This window comes from Rhinopithecus roxellana, chromosome 12, assembly GCF_007565055.1.
Source record: "Rhinopithecus roxellana isolate Shanxi Qingling chromosome 12, ASM756505v1, whole genome shotgun sequence".
Lineage (NCBI taxonomy): Eukaryota > Metazoa > Chordata > Mammalia > Primates > Cercopithecidae > Rhinopithecus > Rhinopithecus roxellana.
The window spans coordinates 10,451,660-10,470,480 of NC_044560.1; positions in this window are offsets into that span (position 1 = coordinate 10,451,660).

The window sequence follows — 18,821 nt, forward strand, 5'->3', positions numbered from 1 at the left end:
TCCTGCACTGGAGTGTGACCCAGGGCGCTGCAGCTGCGTGTGTGTGTGTGTGTGTGTGCGTCTGTGTGTGTGTAAGAGGGAGGAGAAGAGGAGACAGAAACGGGGGGGAGGGGTGGATTCCGCGTGCCCGTGTGTTTATGTGTTAAGGAAAGCCCTGACTATATTTGGGATTTGTTGCTGTGTGTGTGTGTGTGTGTCCGCTATCGTTGGTGTTTGTTGCTATGTGTGTGTGTGTGGGTGTGCGCGTGCGTGCTATATTTGGGGTTCGTTGCTGTGTGTGTGTCTGCTATATTTGAGATTTGTTGCTGTGTGTGTGTGTCCGGTATATTTGGGGTTTCTTGCTCTGTGTGTGCGTGTGTGTGTGTTTGTGTGTGTAAGTGAGGAAGAGGGAGAAGAGGAGACAAAGTGGGGAAGGGGTGGATTCTGCGTGCCTGTGTGTTTATATGTGAAGGAAAGCCCTGACTGTATTTGGGATTTGTTGCTGTGTGTGTGTGTGTGTGTTTCTGCTTTATTTGGGGTTCATTGCTGTGTGTGTGTGTCCGCTATATTTGAGGATTGTTGCTGTGTGTCTGTGTGTCGCTATATTTGGGGTTCGTTCCTGCTTGTGTCCGCTATATTTGGGGTTTGTTGCTCTATGTGTGTGTGTCCGCTATATTTGGGGTTCATTGCTGTGTGTGTCTGCTATATTTGGGGTTCATTGCTGTGTGTGTGTGTCCGCTATATTTGGGGTTCATTGCTGTGTGTGTGTGTGTCTGCTATATTTGAGGATTGTTGCTGTGTGTGTGTGTCTGCTATATTTGAGGATCGTTGCTGTGTGTGTGTGTCTGCTATATTTGAGGATTGTTGCTGTGTGTGTGTGTCTGCTATATTTGAGGATTGTTGCTGTGTGTGTGTGTCTGCTATATTTGGGGTTCATTGCTGTGTGTGTGTGTCTGCTATATTTGGGGTTTGTTGCTGTGTGTGTTTGTGTGTCCCTGTGATAGAGGGGTGAGAGAGGGAATGGTGGGAAAGCAGAGAGAAGGAGCCGTGGCTCTCCAGGCATGTGAATTTGCAGGTCCAGGAGAGAGAGTGTCTCCATGTGTAGGTTTTGTGAGGGCAAGGGAAGGAGGAAGGAACAGAAGACAGCCTGCCTCTGTGTGTGTGTGTGTGTGTTATGTGGTCTGCATGTTTGGGTCCTATTGTGCATGCATGTTAATGTGGTAGAAAGAAACGTGGTGTCCCTGTTGTAAACAAGCTGAGAAAAAATCCTGGGGTTTTGTGGTGTAGTTTGTGTGTGTCGTGTGTGCCCACACAAAAGAGGGACGTGGCTGTGATTTCGTACAACTTTGTGTGGAACCCAGTTTGCAAGAGACATCGAGATAAAAACATTGCGTGTGTGGTGACACTGAGGTCTTTGTGTGTGACCGTTGTATAACTTTTGTGATCATCTATATTTGAGTTGGGCTGAGAAAGAAACTACTGGGTATAATGCATAATGAGTGCATATTCGGGACAAAGACCTCCTGGCGGTATTGGGATTTGGGCTTTGAAGGATGTCTAAGAGTTCGTTAGGGCAGAATGTTCATGAGGTCAGAGGGAAAGACCCAGGGAATCCTGTCTATCAGCCAGCGGGGTGAGAAGGCTGTAGTGGTGGGTAAGGGGGGTGAATTTGGAAACAGATAACCTATTGCCAGCAGGGAAGAGGAGGAGCAGCTTAGTGCAACCCCTGCCCAGGTGCTGACCCAGAGTGGCCCTGGATGTGTCTAGGCACACAGAGTCAGTTCCAAAGCAGACCATCTGCTCCTGGGCAGCTTGTGTGGGAACCTGGAGGGCAGTGGGAGGGGAGGGGGAAATAACTTTCTATGTTGCTCCCTCCTTCCAGCAGCATTCCGAATTCTTCAGTGTGGAGGACTCAGGGAGGTCGAAAAGCTCCTTGAGTGCAGCAGTTGGGAGCATGGTGAAGAGGGGAGGGTCTGGCCATGTCCGAAAGGTGACCAGACCTGAAGGTCCAGAGCCTCCTCCATCATGGGGAACTTAAACCATCAGCTTCCCTGACCTGGTGTCCGATTCCTGACCATTCCTTGGGTGTCTTCCTGAGAATCACAGCCTGATGCCTGCAGAGACATTGAAGATCCAGGGACACACACAAATGAAACCCAGCTATCCTGGCACTCCACTTGCCAGCAATGTGATTATGGGGGATGCTCTTCTCTCTGAACTCCCGTTTTTGCCTCTGTAAAATGGGGTTCTTAGTTCTTGCCCACCTCACTGTACTGATGTGAAGATTTAAGGAGTTAATGTACCTTGTGGGCCTTTTGTAACTTACAAACTGCTAGAAAGCCTTTAAGCATTGCTCCATTTACATAAAGTTTAAAAGTAAGCAAAATTAAACCTGTGCTGTCAGAAGTTAGGTTTGTGTTATCTTTGGGGAGGGAATGACTGGAAAGGGGCACCAGGGAAGCTTCTGGGTACTAGTAAGGGTTAGGTACGGAGGAGGGGGTAGTTCAGTTGTGAAAAATTGAGCAGTCTCCTTAGGATCTATGTGCTTTTCTGTCTCTGTTATTCTCCAACAAGAAGTTTCCAAAAGAAAAAAGGGCCAGGTGCAGTGGCTCATGCCTGTAATCCCAGCACTTTGAGAGGACAAGGCAGGCAGATCACCTGAAGTCAGAAGTTCAAGACCAGTGTGGCCAAGATGGCAAAACTTATCTCTACTAAAAATACAAATAAATTAACCGGGCATGGTGGCGGGCGCCTGTAATCCCAGCTACTCGGGAGGCTGAGGCAGAAGAATCACTTGGACTGAGGAGGCGGAGGTTGCAGTGAACTGAGATCACGCTGCTGCCCTCCAGCCTGGGCGACAGAGTGAGACTCCATTTCAAAAAAAAGGCCAGGCTCAGTGGTGGATCACTTGAGATCAGGAGTTCGAGACCAGCCTGGCCAACATGGCAAAACTCCATCTCTACTAAAAATACAAAAATTAGCTGGGTGGGGTGACAGGTGCCTATAATCCCAGCTACTCCAGAGGCTGAGGCAGGAGAATCACTTGAACCCGGGAGGCAGAGGTTGCAGTGAGCTGAGATCGAGCCACTGCACTCCAGCCTGGGCAACAGAGTGAGACTCTGTCTAAAAAAAAAAAAAAAAAAAACAGAAGGTCAGGTATAGGTATTATAACCACATTTTAATCACTCATGAAATGGACATTCTGGAATGCTGTATCAGCCCAGGGCAGAGTACTGGGGACACTAGATTAAGTAAGGTGTGGTCCTGGCTCTATGAAAAAAGCAGAGGAGAAAGGTGGTGGCTTTCTTGTTTCCGAAAGGGGCACATTAAGGAATGGGGCGGCGTGGGCAGGGATTGAGGGGCAACATGCCCAAACCCACTCCAAAGCCACTCACCTGGCTTGACAGCAGAATCAGGACTAGAACCAAGGCCTCCCAAGGTGATGGCTGACTCTTCCATTCTACCAGGCTGCTCCAGAAAACGCAGCCCCTGGTCTTATGCTGCTCAAAGGGAAGCAAGTGAGGTTTGCTGCCAACTCTGACCCTTACCCCCAACTCCTCTGGGATCCTCAGAGATTACCTCATCCAAACAGCTTTCTGGGAACGGCCAGCCATGACACATGCCAAGCATTTATTATTATGCACCAGACACTGTGGCAGGTGCTTTGCAGCATTATCTGAGTGATTCTGACAATTCTATATGGTAGATGCTATGATTCCCACATCACCTCCATATTGCAGGTGAGAAAATCAGTGTTCAGAGAGGGAAAGTGATTTGCCTGAGGAGATACAGCAGTTTGAGGGGCCTTGTTCCTTTGCTGGCATGCAACTGCTTCTATGCACATTCGTGGGCTCACCATGCCCTCTGACCGACACGGGTGGTTGTATGACAGGAGAAGGTGTCGCTTGTTAGACTGCTGGAGACTGAATGAGATGTGGGGAGTTGCCTCTTCCAAATACTCAAGCCTTTGGGCACAGGGTCTGCCCCATCAGATCACCAAGGCTCAAATGCAGAAAACCAACCTGAACTGGCCAGAGCCAAAGAGAAGGAGCTTCTTTGCCTGTGTAACTACAAAGTACAGGGGTAGAGCTAGCCTTAGGCATGGCTCCAAGAGGAGCTCAGATGATGTCATTAGGATTCAGTCTCATTTACTCTATCTCTGAAGACTGCTTCCCTCCCTGCTGGCCTCATCTGTTGGCCTCATGATGACAAGATGGCTGCCCGCAGCAGTGGCTCACATCCTACTCTCTTACCAACTCCCAACAGAAACAGGGACTCACTTTTTCCTACAGTTCTAATAACTGTAGGAAAACTGAGTCTCGTCAACTGTCACTGAGACGAGTGTCAATTCTTCTGCCAATCACTGTGGCCAACGGTTCTTACTATCCAGGAAGTGAGACCCTGGAGATACCTGGCATTGTAGTTTAGGTGTCGGTTTCCAGCCATGCAGCCTCAGGACTCACCAGGATCCAAAAGGAATCTCCCAGAATGTGTGGAGAGACATGAGTCACAGACGTTCAATATATGGCCACGGCTATCACTGGCATTATTCTTCCTCCGCTTTGCCTCTGTCATCATCTTGTACAGAATAGGTGTTTGGTAATGACTAATACACAGTAGGTGTCTAGAGAATCCCTTTTGTTTGGCTGACTTTTTGCTTTTAGAGTAATGCCACGTGCCAGGTCAGAGAGAGGCTGGACACACTGAGCGACCCACAGGCACGCAGACAGAATGAGACTCACTGTAAGAGCTTTTGAATTTTTAATGTTGTTTTGTCTTCCATAACTGAGCTGAAATACTGTCTAGGGCACCCGGGGAAATCACCAGACTCTCCAAGGAACAGTAACCAGCCTGTCTAAGAGGATACAGTCATGAAAACAGCAGAAGCAGCTCTGAAGAGGCTGGCAGGGGAGGGGACTCCGTGCTCAGAGGCAGGGTGCAGGCAGGCAGAGCTGGTCAGGCTCAATGAGGCTCTTCCTGACTCATCTAACCCTCCAGTGAGGTAGCCAGGACCCCTCCCCCTGCCCTGGGCCCCTGGTGAAAGACTGGAGATCAGGCTATCCCCCCTGACCCCCCTTCTCGTGTCTCCCTGGGCCACCAATTACTCTAATTCAACTGGGCAGTTGAGTTTCTGTGAAGGACAGAGACCCACGAAATCCAGCAATCACTGCTATTTATCGAGTCTGTGCCAGGCGCCATACTGCGAACTTCACATGATTTAAATACAAGAGTAATGGAATATACTTAGGATACTTAACTTTATCGCCGCTTTTACCTTTTTCTTCTCTCTGCCCTGATTTCCTTAATTAATTTTGAAAAAAAAAAAAAGAAAGAAACTCTATTTCAAATTTCGAATGTAATACATGGTCACTCTAAAACAGACAATACGGTCCAGGCACCATGGCTCAGGCGTGTAATCCCAACACTTTGGGAGGCCAAAGCAGGAGAATTGCTTGAGGCCAGGCGTCCACCAGCCTGGGCAGCGTAGTGAGACCTTGTCTCTACTAAATATAAATATATATATACATACACATATATATTTTTTGTTTGTTTTTGTTTTCAGATGGAGTTTTGCCTTGTTGCCCAGGCTGGAGTGCAATGGTGTGATCTCAGCTCACTGCAACCTCCGCCTCCTAGATTCAAGCAATTCTCATGCCTCAGCCTCCCAAGTAGCTAGGATTACGGGTGCCCGCCACCATGCCCAGCTAATTTTTGTATTTTTAGTAGAGACAGGGTTTCACCTTGTTGGTCAGGCTGGTCTCGAACTCTTGACCTCAAGTGAGCCACCCGCCTCAGCCTCCCAAAGAGCTGGGATTACAGGCATGAGCTACCGCAACTGGCCTCTACTAAATATATTTTTTAAAAATTAGTCGGGGCTGGGTTTGGTGGCTCATACCTGTAATCCTAGCACTTTGGAAGGCCGAGGCGGGTGGATCACAAGATCAGGAGATCAAGACTATCCTGGCCAACATGGTGAAACCCCGTCTCTACCAAAATACAAAAAATTAGCTGGGCGTGGTGGCATGCACCTGTAGTCCCAGCTACTCCGGAGACTGAGGCAGGGGAATCACTTGAATCCGGTAAGTGGAGGTTGCAGTGAGCTGAGATTGCACCACTGCACTCTAGCCTGGCGACAGAGCAAGATTCTGTCTTTTTTTTTTTTTTTTTTTTTTGAGACGGAGTCTTGCTCTGTCGCCCAGGCTGGAGTGCAGTGGCTGGATCTCTGCTCACTGCAAGCTCCGCCTCCCGGGTTTTACGCCATTCTCCTGCCTCAGCCTCCCGAGTAGCTGGGACTACAGGCGCCTGCCACCTCGCCCGGCTAGTTTTTGTGTGTGTGTGTATTTTTTAGTAGAGACGGGGTTTCACCAGGTTAGCCAGGCTGGTCTCGAACTCCTGACCTCAAATGATCTGCCTGCCTCGGTCTCCCAAAGTGCTGGGATTACAGGCGTGAGCCACCACGCCCGGCCGCAAGATTCTGTCTCAAAAAAAAAAGAAAAAAAAAATTAGTCGGGCATGGTGGCACAAGCCTGTATCCCAGCTACTGGGGAGGCTGATATGGGAGGATCACTTGAGCCCAGGAATTCAAGACTTCTGCACGACACCGTCTCAAAAAGAAAAAGAAAAAAGAGAAAAAAGTAAAATAGATAATGCAGAAATAAATACAATGAGAAGAAACAGTCCCTATAATCTCACTCCTCAGATATTAACCATTAGAAACTCCTTGATGTGATTCTGCATTTAGCTGAACTGACAAATGTATGCCCATTTTGGGAAAGGGAAAACGTTATTAACGTTTTCAGAGCCTCCTTCCTCCCTGTCCTCTCTAAGGAAGGAAACTTGGTGTGTTAGGCAGCTGCAGCCCGGGCTTTATCCTACGGATCTGGGTAATAGGTGGAGGTGGGGGAGAAAGAAGCTACAAGAGAAAGGGCAGAGGTTGCGAGATGGGAAAAATGGGGAGAGGCTGAAGTTTTGAGGGAGTGTTTGGGGGATCCAGATGCAGATTTGGGGGCTGCTGTGCTGTGAGATACTGAAAAAGAGTGAGGGGTCAGACAGTGAGAGAGAGAGAAAGCAGCAGGGAGGAAATTGGAGGCAGTTTTATTGAGATTGTGGATGATAACTACTTTAACATTCTCAAAAGAATTGGATAAATATTTAAATTGCTTTGCAGTTGTTTTTTGTTTGTTTTTTTCAGAGGAGAAAACAGTGTTTCTAATTCAACAGGGGGCTGAGACTGGCTTTGGGTGGATTAGCTTTACCCAGATTACTTTTTTATAAACAGAAAGCTCAATTACCTTATCATCATAAAAATAAAAACTGCTAAAATATCTTGTCTAGGTAATGTATGCCAGTCAGTGTGCTAAGTACTCCTCTGTATTCATTTATTTAATTCTACAATAGCCCAATGGGGGTGGGTACTACTATTATCCCATTTGTTACAGACAAGGAAACTGAGGCTTAGAGAGATGAAGCAACTTGCCCAAGATCACACAGCCTCCAAGTGGGAGAGCTGGGATGAGACAATTTGTCTATTTTCTTAACTTTCTGGTAAACGCAGTTGTTTTGTTTAAATTGATTAACTCATTAATTTTGCTGTAAGAACCTTAAGGAAGATTCTTATTGATTGAGACAGAGAGTCTCACTCCATCACCCAGGCTGGAGTGCAGTGATGTGATCTTGGCTCACTGCAACCTCTACCTCCCAGGTTCAAGCAATTCTCCTGCCTCAGCCTCCCAAGTAGCTGTGATTATAGGTGTGTGCCACCACGCCTAGCTAATTTTTTTGTACTTTTAGTAGAGACAGGGTTTCACGATGTTGGCCAGGCTGGTCTCGAACTCCAGACCTCAAGTGATCTGGCCGGCTCAGCCTCCCGAAGTGATGGGATTACAGGTGTGAGCCACCACACCCAGCCAGAAGATTTTTTTTTTTTTTTTTTTTTAGTAATGGGGGTCTCACTATGTTGCCCAGGCTGATCTTAAACTCTGGGGCTCAAGGGATCCTCCTGCCTCAGCCTCCTGGGTAGCTGGGGCTCCAGGCATGCACCACCACTGCGTCTGGCTCTGTTTTATTTGTTTTTTTGTGAGTTGCTGCAAATGCCTTTCTATTCATGATAGAGTAAGGATATATACATAAATAATAGTTAGGTGTGTACCGTCACGAAGCCATCCCACAACTCCTTGCCGTTATCTGTGTTAAGAAGCTGAAGCCAGCCAGGCGCAGTGGCTCACACCTGTAATCCCAGCACTTTGGGAGGCTGAGGCGGGCGGATCACAACGTCAGGAGATCGAAACCATCCTGGCTAACACGGTGAAACCCTGTCTGTACTAAAAATACAAAAAATTAGCCGGGCGTGGTGGTGGGCACCTGTAGTCCCAGCTACTTGGGAAGCTGAGGCAGGAGAATGGCGTGAACCCAGGAGGCAGAGCTTGCAGTGAGCCAAGATCGCGCCATTGCACTCCAGCCTGGGTGACAGAGTAGACTCCGTCTCAAAAAAAAAAAAAAAAGAAGCTGAAGCCAAGTGGGACATGGACACTAATCTAGAGAAGGCAGCTTTTAAGTTGTGGGATTTTAACTCAGCTGTTTTTTTGTTTTTGTTTTTGTTTTTCTGAAGAATCATACAGAAGTTGGAATTACTACGGTGAGGAGTAGGGTTGCATTTCAGTTACCCTGGTACAGATTCACAGACCCTGAAGGCTGGACCTGGACGAGATGTCCAAAGTTATCTGATCCAGTCCCTGCTTTAGTTTATGACGCTCTACTGCAGTTTCTTCCACAGGTGTCACCTGGCCCGAGTGTGAACACCTCCACTGATGGGAGACTTGGCTTTGCAGAGAGCACAGAGGCAGGGGAATGTAGCTGAGAAAGCAGGCCAGGGTGGAGCAGTGAAGGGGAAGGAATTCCTGAGACTTCGCTGGGATGAGCACAGGGGGACTGCCAGAGGGGACAGGAATGCAGGCAGAGTGGAAAAACATTTCCTCAAATGCCTTCACTACAATATCAGTTCTTTTATGTACAGCCCTTCCAAGTTGAGGGAGTAAAAGTATGTTATTTCAAAGAAACAAGTTCCCCCGGAGCCAAACTACTATAACAAAGTATATTTCCCTTTTTGCCTTGGCTGCTAGGAAGCCCTTAGATAGGTTATATATTCAACCTCGGTAAAAAACTCAGTCCAGGCACCAGATAGATTTATCTCTATGTTTTTCTAATGGCTTTCCATCTCTTTTTATTTGTTTATGTATTTAAGATGGAGTCACACTCCGTGGCTCAGGACAGAGTGCAGTAGTGTGATCTCAGCCCACTGTAACCTCTGCCTCCTGGGTTCAAGCAATTCTCCTGCCTCAGCCTCCTCAGTAACTGGGATTACAGTCATAATTAGCTAAGCACCATCATGCTAATTTTTGTATTTTTAGTAGAGATGGGGTTTCGCCATGTTGGCCAGGCTGGTCTTGAACTCCTGACCTCAGGTTATCCACCCACCTCAGCCTCCCTAAGTGCTAGAATTATAGGTGTGAACCACCACCCCCAGCCTCAATCTGTCTTTTTAGATTAATGTTTTATAATGTTTGCTTTAACACTAAACAACTATCTGAATGTAAGACCATCACCTCCTCTAAGAAGCCTTCCCTGTCTGTGCCCCTACAGCCCCCTGCATTACTGCTAATGTAGCATCTCCCACTGTCTTGTTCAGTCTGTTTACTCTGTTTCCCCTACCTAGGCCCAATTCTGCAACTCCAGCTACAGAAACAGGGACCAGCACATAGCTGATGCTCCATAAATTATCAAACCCTACAGAAAGGCTCTTGTAGGAAATGAGGCCTGATTAATAAGCACCTCTTCTCTGCATACACTATCTCATGTGGCACTCACATGACCAGTATTTTAACAGATGAAGATCCTGAGGGTCAGAGGGGTGAAGTGATTTGCTCCTGGTCACACAGCCTGTAAGTGTCAATGAAAGATGTGAACCCAACTCTGTCTGATTTTAAAGTTCCTGCTCTCCACCGTGGCTTTGTATGTCATCACTGTGGTTCTTTCATGTGGAGGGGAGAACCTGAGGACTCCAGCTGCAGCTGCCTATGGAGGGGGGCGGGGCCTGGGAAAAGTCACTCAGGGTCCCTGGGCCTCAGACTTCTCCTTTTTTTTTTTTTTTTTTTAAGACAGAGTTGCACTGTGTCGCCCAGGCTGGAGTATGAGATTATGGCTCACTGCAGCCTCAACCTCTTGAGCTCAAGTGATCCTCCCACCTCAGCCTCCCAAGTAGCTAGGACTACAGGTGCACACCACCACACCTGGCTAATTTTTTTGTATTTTGTTGTTGTTGTTGTTGTTGTTGTTGTTGTTGAGATGGGTTTTTGCCACGTTGCCCAGGCTGTTATCCAACTCCTAGGCTTAAGCTGTCCAGCCACCTTGGCCTCCCAAAGTGCCGGGATTACAGGTGTGAGCCACCACACCTCAGCAGTCTCCTCCTTTGTAAAATGAAGGGGTTGGATCAGCAATTGTCAGCCCTAGGGGTCCATTTGCATCACCTGGGGAGCTCTTAAAAGAGACTGATTCCTGGATCCCACCTCAGGTCAATTAAGCCAAAATAGCTGAAGGCAGGTCCCAAAGTTCATGAAACTCTCATGTGATCTGGATGCTGGAGAGAGCTGAGGACATTAAACTCGCCCCTCAGTGAGGCCCATTGCAGGAAGCCCCTCGACCTGGCATGATGGAAAGACCAGGGCTGTGGAGCCAAGTGGGCATGGGTTCTGATCCCATATCTATTCTTTCGTAGACATCAACATCCTCATTCTGCACAGGAGAGCAAGGCTGGTGAAGTCTGAGGTCTTGTAGCGAAGAGACATTGTGGAGGTTTCAATCCTGGTCTGCGCTCTGGAACTGCAGGATACTGAGGAGGGTCTTAGACAAGGAAAGGAGGTGTGGGTGGGCAGGTTCACTTGGAGCCTGTGCCTGTACTGGCAGACCTGAGGCCTGGGTGGGACCCGTCTCGGGGATCCCAAAGCCATCCCTGCCCGTGACTCACACTGTTTTCGTAGCAGGTGTTGGGGCAGCATGAAGTCACCCACACTTCCCACACCTCTCACACCTCTGTTGCCTCCTAGCCTAGCACGTGCCCAGACACCTCCACCACCCATGCTGCCCCAAGCCCTGGGCAGTGACAGGCCAGTGTGGACAAGCCAGCCAGCCTGTGTGTGATTGGGGTGTTGGCATTGGCTGCAAGAACACACTGACAGGAAGGCTGATGCCAACTCAAGGCACAAGCAGAACTTTTTCCAAACACCCACCCCATTGCTCCTGTGCCCGGTGGTCTCGGGCAAGCCCCTACACCGCTTTGACAGTCTACAACATGTGTGTAAAAGCATGGCTCATGGGGTTCCCATGAGCTCCAGAACACCGAGCTCTTAACCCCCACAGAGTCAGACCAGGCTGCCCCTCACCGGGACTGACTCCCCCATCTTTCTTCTTTTTAGGTCTCAGTCCAAATGTCACTCTCCACTTTTCTGGAGAGGGACCCCCTCTTTCTTGTCGACCGTCTCTAAGGGAACTCTCCTTTTCTTGTCCCTCACTGCACCCACCTCATTTCCTTCATTGTACTTATCAGAATTTCTTTTTTCTTTCTTTTCTTTTTTTTTTTTTTTTTTTTGAGACAGAGTCTTGCTCTTGTCACCCAGGCTGGAGTGCAATGGTACGATCTCAGCTCACTGCAACCTCCACCTCCTGGGTTCAAGTGATTCTCCTGCCTCAGCCTCCCAAGTAGCTGGGATTACAGGCACGTGCCAACACACCCGGCTCATTTTTTATTTTTTATTTTTAGTAGAGACGGGGTTTCACTATGTTGGCCAGGCTGCTCTCAAACACCTGACTTCAGGTGATTCACCCACCTTGGCCTCCCAAAGTGCTGGGATTACAGGCGTGAGCCACTACACCCAGCCACTTACCAGAATTTCTAATTCTAAACATGGTTTCTTGGTGACTTATCTATTGTCTAGCTCTCCAATCAGATTACAAATCAAATGTAGGTACTGTCCTTTTGTCATGTTGTCATGTCTCTCTCTCTCTGAGAGACAAGGTCTCGCTCTGTCACCTAGGCTAGAGTGCAGTGGTGCAATCACAGCTCACCGCAGCCTCAAACTTCTGGGCTCAAGCGATCCTCCTACCTCAGCCTCCTGAGTAACTGGCATCACCATGCCTGGCTATTTTTTTCCTTTTCTTTTTTTTTTAGACAAGGTCTTGCTCTGTCGTCTAGGATGGAATGCAGTGGCATAATTATAACTCAGCCTCGAGCTCCCAGGTCGACCTCACTGCAACCTCAACCTCCCAGGCTCAAGTGATCCTCCCACTTTAGCTTTTCACACAGTTGGGACTACAGGCACGTGCCACCATGCCCAGCTAATTTTTTTTTTTTTCTATTTTTTGTAGAGATGGAGTCTCATTATATTGCCTAATCTGGTCTCGAACTCCTAGGCTCAAGTGATCCACCTGCCTTGGCCTCCAAAAGTGCTGGGATTACAGGCGTGAGCCACTGAACGCACACCTGGATAATTTTTTAATTTTTAGTAGAGATGAGGGCTCACTGTGCCGTTCAGACTTGTCTCTGTCTCCCAGCCTCAAGTGATCCTCCCTCCTTGGCCTCCCAAAGTGCTGGGATTATAGGCATGAGCCACTGTACCCGACTCATTGTGTCTCTTTATTGAGGTATGACCTACATGCCATACCATTCATCCATTTTAAGTGTATAGTTCAATGATTTTTAGTAAATTCAGAGTTGTGCCACCATCACCACAAGCCAGTTTTAGAACACTTGCATCACCCCCTAAAGATCCCACCCTAGCCACTTGCAGTTAATCCCTGCTTTTGTCTTCATCCCCAGGCAAACGCTGATCTGCTTTCTGTCTCTCTAGCTTTTTCCTTTTCTAGAAATTTCACATAAATGGAGCCAGGTGCGGTGGCTCATTCCTGTAATCCCAGGACTTTGGGAGGCCAAGGCAGACGGAGCACCCAAGGTCAGGAGTCTGAGACCAGCCCGGCAACATAGTGGGATCCTGTCTCTATAAAAAATTAGCCGGGGCAGTGGTGCACGCCTGCAGTTCCAGCTACCTAGGAGGCTGAGGTGAGAGGATTGCTTGAGCCCAGGAGGCTGAGGCTGCAGTGAGCCATGTTTGTACCACTGCACTCCAGCCTGGGCAACACAGCAAGACTCTGTCTCAAAAAATAAAATAAAATAAAATGAAGAGTTAGTAAAGCCTGCAGGAGTCCACAGCTCAGAATCTGCTGAGAACAGGAGAAGGCACAGGAGAGGGGAGAGTGTAAGGACAGGCAAGATTTCCAAAGGCAAATGCTTGTCAGGAGGTAAGTGGGCCACATTTGGGGGAAACAGGCCCTCCTACCCTACAGGTGGAAGGAAGAGTTGGTTCAAGAATTCTCAGGACAGTTGGTCTTAAAAACATATCTCTTTTCACCCAGAAGTTCTACTTACGAATTCCTTTAATTATGGAAATAATTAAAAGTATGCATAAAAGTGTAACTACAAAAATTTTCCCTCGCAGAGTAGATTATGGTAGAAAAAAATAGAAACTCATTATGTCTATCATAACGTTGAGGAGATTTTGGCAATCTCTACAAGCCATTAAAATATATTGATGTCGAATATTTATTTAAGTGGAAAAATGTGCTGGGCTAGGTGGCACACACCTGTAATCCTAGCACTTTGGGAGGCCAAGGTGGGTGAATCACCAGAGGTCAGGAGTTCGAGACCAGCCTGGCCAACATGGGGCAACCCCGGCTCTACTAAAAATAGAAAAAAAAAAAATAGCTGAGCATTGCAGTGGGTGCCCGTAATCCCAGCTACTTGGGAGGCCGAGGCAGGAGAATCGCTTGAGTCCGAGAGGTGGAGGTTGCAGTGAGCCGAGATCGCACCACTGCACTCCAGCCCAGAAACAGAGTGGGACTCAGTCTCAAAACAAAAGAAAAGAAATGGAAAAATGCTCATGATTTGTGGTTGAATTAAACAAAAGGATAATTTTTATATTGCATGTGCCCTACAACTTAGCAATTCTATCTTAGGTCTTTATCTCAGAAAAATTTGTGTTCTTGTGTTTAATACATATGAAGACTTGTAATCAGGTGCAGTGGCTGAGTTTGAGAGCAGCCTGGGCAACACAGTGAGACCCCCATCTCTACCAAAAGTAAATTAGTCAGATGTGATGGTGAGCACTTATAGTCCCAGCTACTCAGGAGGCTGAGACAGGAGGACCAGAGGTTGAAGCTGCAGTGGAGCCATATTCGTACCACTGCACTCCAGCCTGGGTGACAGAGGAAGACCCTGTCTCACACACACAAATAAAGACTTCTACCAGAATGTTGTGTAGCACAGTTTGCAAAAGCAAAAGGAACGAACTAGGATGAATGAATGAACACAAATCAATGTGAACACACCTCTACAACATAATGTCAAACCCAAACACCAACTAGCAAAAGGATATGTGCGGAATAATGCCATGTATTTGAAGCGTAACCATATCAAGTGCATGAATAAGAATGATAAACCCCAAATTTTTGAGAGATTTACTCTGGGGAGGAGTACAGCAGAAGGATTGCAAAGGGGCACCCAGGAGCTTCAACTGTATCTGATAGTTTTTATTAAAAAAAAAAAAAAAAAAAAAAAAAGAGCCAAAGCAAATATGCTAAAAATGTTAGGATTTGTCAAAACTTGGTTATGAGTATCAGTATATGTTATAGAAGTCTCTGGATTTTTGTTTGCTTACAATACTTCACCTGAAAAACAGCTTTCATTATATCTTGTTAATATAAATGAATGTATGGAAAAACTGTAATTTAAAGAGTGTATAGCAAGGCCAGGTGCGGTGGCTCACACCTGTAATCCCAGCACTTTGGGAGGGCGAGGCGAGCAGATCACCTGAGGTCAGGAGTTCGAGATCAGCCTGGCCAACATGGTGAAACCCCATCTCTAGTAAAAATACAAAAATTAGCTGGGCATGGTGGTGTGCACCTGTAATCCCAGGTACTCAAGAGGCTGAGATAGGAGAATCGATTGAACCTGGGAGGCAGAGATTGCAGTGAGCTGAGATTATACCGCTGCACTCCAGCTTGGGTGACAAGAGCAAAATTCTGTCTCAAAAAATAAATAAATAAATAAAAATAAAGAATATGTAGCAAATAATCATGATCATTTCCATGTGATGAGATGACTGATTATTTTTTTCTATTTACTTTTGCATATCTATATTTTCTGATTTTCCTATAATGAACATGTATTACCTGTGCAATTTAAAACCTAAAACAAAAAGGCATATAGAAAAGCTGTAGAGGGGGTATTGCAGGCAAAGATGGCAGCAGAGGTCAAGGCCTGGCTGTGGAGTAGCTGCCAGAACATTGGATGTCAGACAGGGGAAGGATGGGAAGAAAAACTGCTGGGAAGGGGAACTGGTGGCACAATGGCAGGCCTTGAGTGCCAGGCCAAGGAGCTGCAACTTGACCTTGAAGGCCATGGGGCCTCAAACTGGAGTCCATGGCCACTGGGGAGCCTCAAGCATACTCCCGGTACTCTGGCTCCCCCAAGATTTTCGTAATTTGAGGCCTTCGTTTTAGTGATCATCTCTAAACAGTGAGTACAGGCCTATCCTGACTTGTCTGAATGATCCAGCCATAATCCGGAGCCACCAATGTAATTTCAGGGTCTGGATTGGTTTGTGCCTGGGGTCAGGTTGGTGCCAGCTGCCCCACTTTGATTGTCTTGGGCAGATGAGGAAAGAAAGGAGCAGGTCTCAGCTTGGCCGGTTTATTCTCCAGCCCCATGAGCTCAGTGCTTGGGCCTGGGAGAATTCCAAGGGCCTGAAAGATGTTCCAATCTTGAAAAAAGAATTGTAATGACTCTAAAGCAACAAAAGCAACCACCAAAATAACACATGGATGCACACACACACACGCACACCCTGCATGTGAAATCATTTCGACTGTGAAAGTATAAAATTGAATTGAAATCATTTCAATTGCGAAAGCATAAAAAGGAATATTTTCATGGCAAAATATATTAGATGTGGAATGTGGGTGTGTTTTAGTATGTTTGGTAAGGGGAGAAGTGGAGTCTCCAAAAGTAGGGATGCTGGAGGACTATGAAGTTCCTTAAAGCATAGAGGGATGGATAGGATCCCGGCAAAGAAGGCCAAATGGAGAACTGCTGTGCTCACCCCCTTAATGGTTCCCCTTCACCCAAACTGGAAAAGAACTGGGCAAATTGAATCAGCATACACAGCAGTGCAGGAGTGCCAAGGGAAAAACAAAGGCCAGGCAGCAAACAGCACGCTGGCACAGCCTGCAAAACACTCATCATTCAAAGGGTGTGATTTCGATTCTGCAAAATGATGTCATCCAGCACATTCAATGGATGTTGTTTATCTAAATTTGTGGTGGTACTTGTATTTAATCTGGTTTTATGGCAGTATACGGTCCTGAAGAGTTTGCACCTAGTTTTATGTTTTAAGGAACGGTATAATCAAAATAAATAGAATCAGCACTGTCTGGCCAGAAGAACAGAAGAACCTTCTTCCTTTTGGAGAGCCTGTTTGTAAATCATTCATTTGGGAAACACTGCTAGGGACTCAGGTACTGCTGAGGGGCTGTGGGTGGGGTTGTGGGGATGGGACATGAACTTAACAGCATGTTCTGGATGACCAGTAGCCAAAGTAAGACTGGTGTGAGGCTTGAACTCCTGGTGACAGGGATGGGCATCTTATTTGGGCCCCTATAGTGCCAAGGGTAAGACCTCAGATGCCCTAAGAACTTAACAAAGACTGGCCACCACAGTGGAATTTCCCATCAGAGCATCCTGCTTCTCCAGGCTGCAGGCAGAGATGTATCTGTCCTGGTCCTGGTGAATCCAGTGGGTCGACTTGGCACATGGAGGCCTCCATGCATTTTTTTTTTTTTTTTTTTTTTGGAGATGGAGTCTCACTCTGTCACCCAGGGTGGAGCGCAGTGGTGCTGTCTCGGCTCACTGCAACCTCCACCTCCCGGGTTCAGGTGATTCTTGTGCCTCCGCCTCCTGAGTAGCTGGGACTAAAAGTGTGCACCACCACGACTGGCTAATTTTTTTATTTTTTATTTTAGTAGAGATGGGGTTTCACCATGTTGTCCAGGCTGGTCTCCAACTGCAGAGCTCAGGCAATCCACCCAACTCAGCCTCCCAAAATGTTGGGATTACAGGCGTGAGCCACTGCACCCAGCCCTTCAATGTATATTTGCAAATAAGAGAGGTCAGGAGGAGGAAGATGCCTCTCTTTCCTTCATTTCTCTCATCCAATCTACCAGCATGTCTTTTTGCTTGATCTCCAAAGTGCACCCAGCCCCAACCCCTCTACCATGGCCTCCAGCATTCTCTCCTGGACCGTGTGGATGGCCTTACCAGTCTCCTGGCTCTGCCTCCTCCACACACAGCAAGAAGGAGATGTTTTCTTTTTCTTTTTCTTTTTTTTTTTTTTTGAGACGGAGTCTCTCTCTGTCGTCCAGGCTGGAGTGCAGTGGCACGATCTCCACTCACTGCAAGCTCCGCCTCCTGGGTTCACGCCATTCTCCTGCCTCAGCCTCCCGTGTAGCTGGGACTACAGGCGCCTGCCACCACGCCCAGTTAACTTTTGTATTTTTAGTACAGATGGGGTTTCACCGTGTTAGCCAGGATGGTCTCAATTTCCTGACCTCGTGATCCGCCTGTCTCGGCCTCCCAAAGTGCTGGGATTACAGGCGTGAGCCACCGTGCTCGGCGATGTTTTCTTTTAAGGCATAATTTTTTTTTTTTTTTTTTTTTTTTGAGACGGAGTCTGGCTCTGTCACCCAGGCTGGAGTGCAGTGGCCAGATCTCAGCTCATTGCAAGCTCCACTTCCCGGGTTTACGCCATTCACCTGCCTCAGCCTCCCAAGTAGCTGGGACTACAGGCGCCCGCCACCTCGCCCGGCTAGTTTTTTGTATTTTTTTAGTAGAGACGGGGTTTCACCGTGTTAGTCAGGATGGTCTCGATCTCCTGACCTCGTGATCCGCCCGTCTCGGCCTCCCAAAGTGCTGGGATTACAGGCTTGAGCCACCGCACCCGGCCTTAAGGCATAATTTTTTTAGAGCAGTTTTAGGTTCACAGAAAAACAGAGGAAGATGCAGGGATCTCCCCTATACCTCCAGGTTCCACACATGCACAGCCTCCCCTATTATCAACACCCTCCAACAAAGTGGTACGTTTATTAGAATTGATGAACCTGACACATCATTGTCACCCAGAGCCCATTGTTTAACTTAGGGTTCACTCTTGGTATTGTACATTCTGCATTCTATGGGGTTGGACAAACGTCTAATGCCATGTATCCATCATTAAACCATCAAATATTTTCACTGCCCCTCACATCTGCTGTGCTCTGCCTATTCATCTGTCCCACTCCCCAAACCCCTAGAAGCCATTGGTCTCTTTATTATCTCCATAGTTTTGCCTTTTCCAGAATGTCATATAGTCAGAATCATCCAGCCTTTTCAGATTCTTTTTCCTTCTTACATTTAGTAATATATAGTTAAATTTCCTCCATGTCTTTTTTTTTTTTTTTTTTTTTTAATAGAGATGGGACCTCACCATGTTTCCTAGGCTGGTCTTGAACTCCTGGGTTCAAGCAGTCCTCCCACCTTGACCTCCCAAAGTACTGGGATTCAAGGCGTGAGCCACTGCGCCTGGCCTCCATGTCTTTTCATAGTTTGATAGCTTTTTTTTTTTTTTTTTTAGCACTGGAAAACATCTCCTTGTCATTGTCTGGATGTACCACAGTTTCTTTACCCATTTATCTGCTGAAGGACA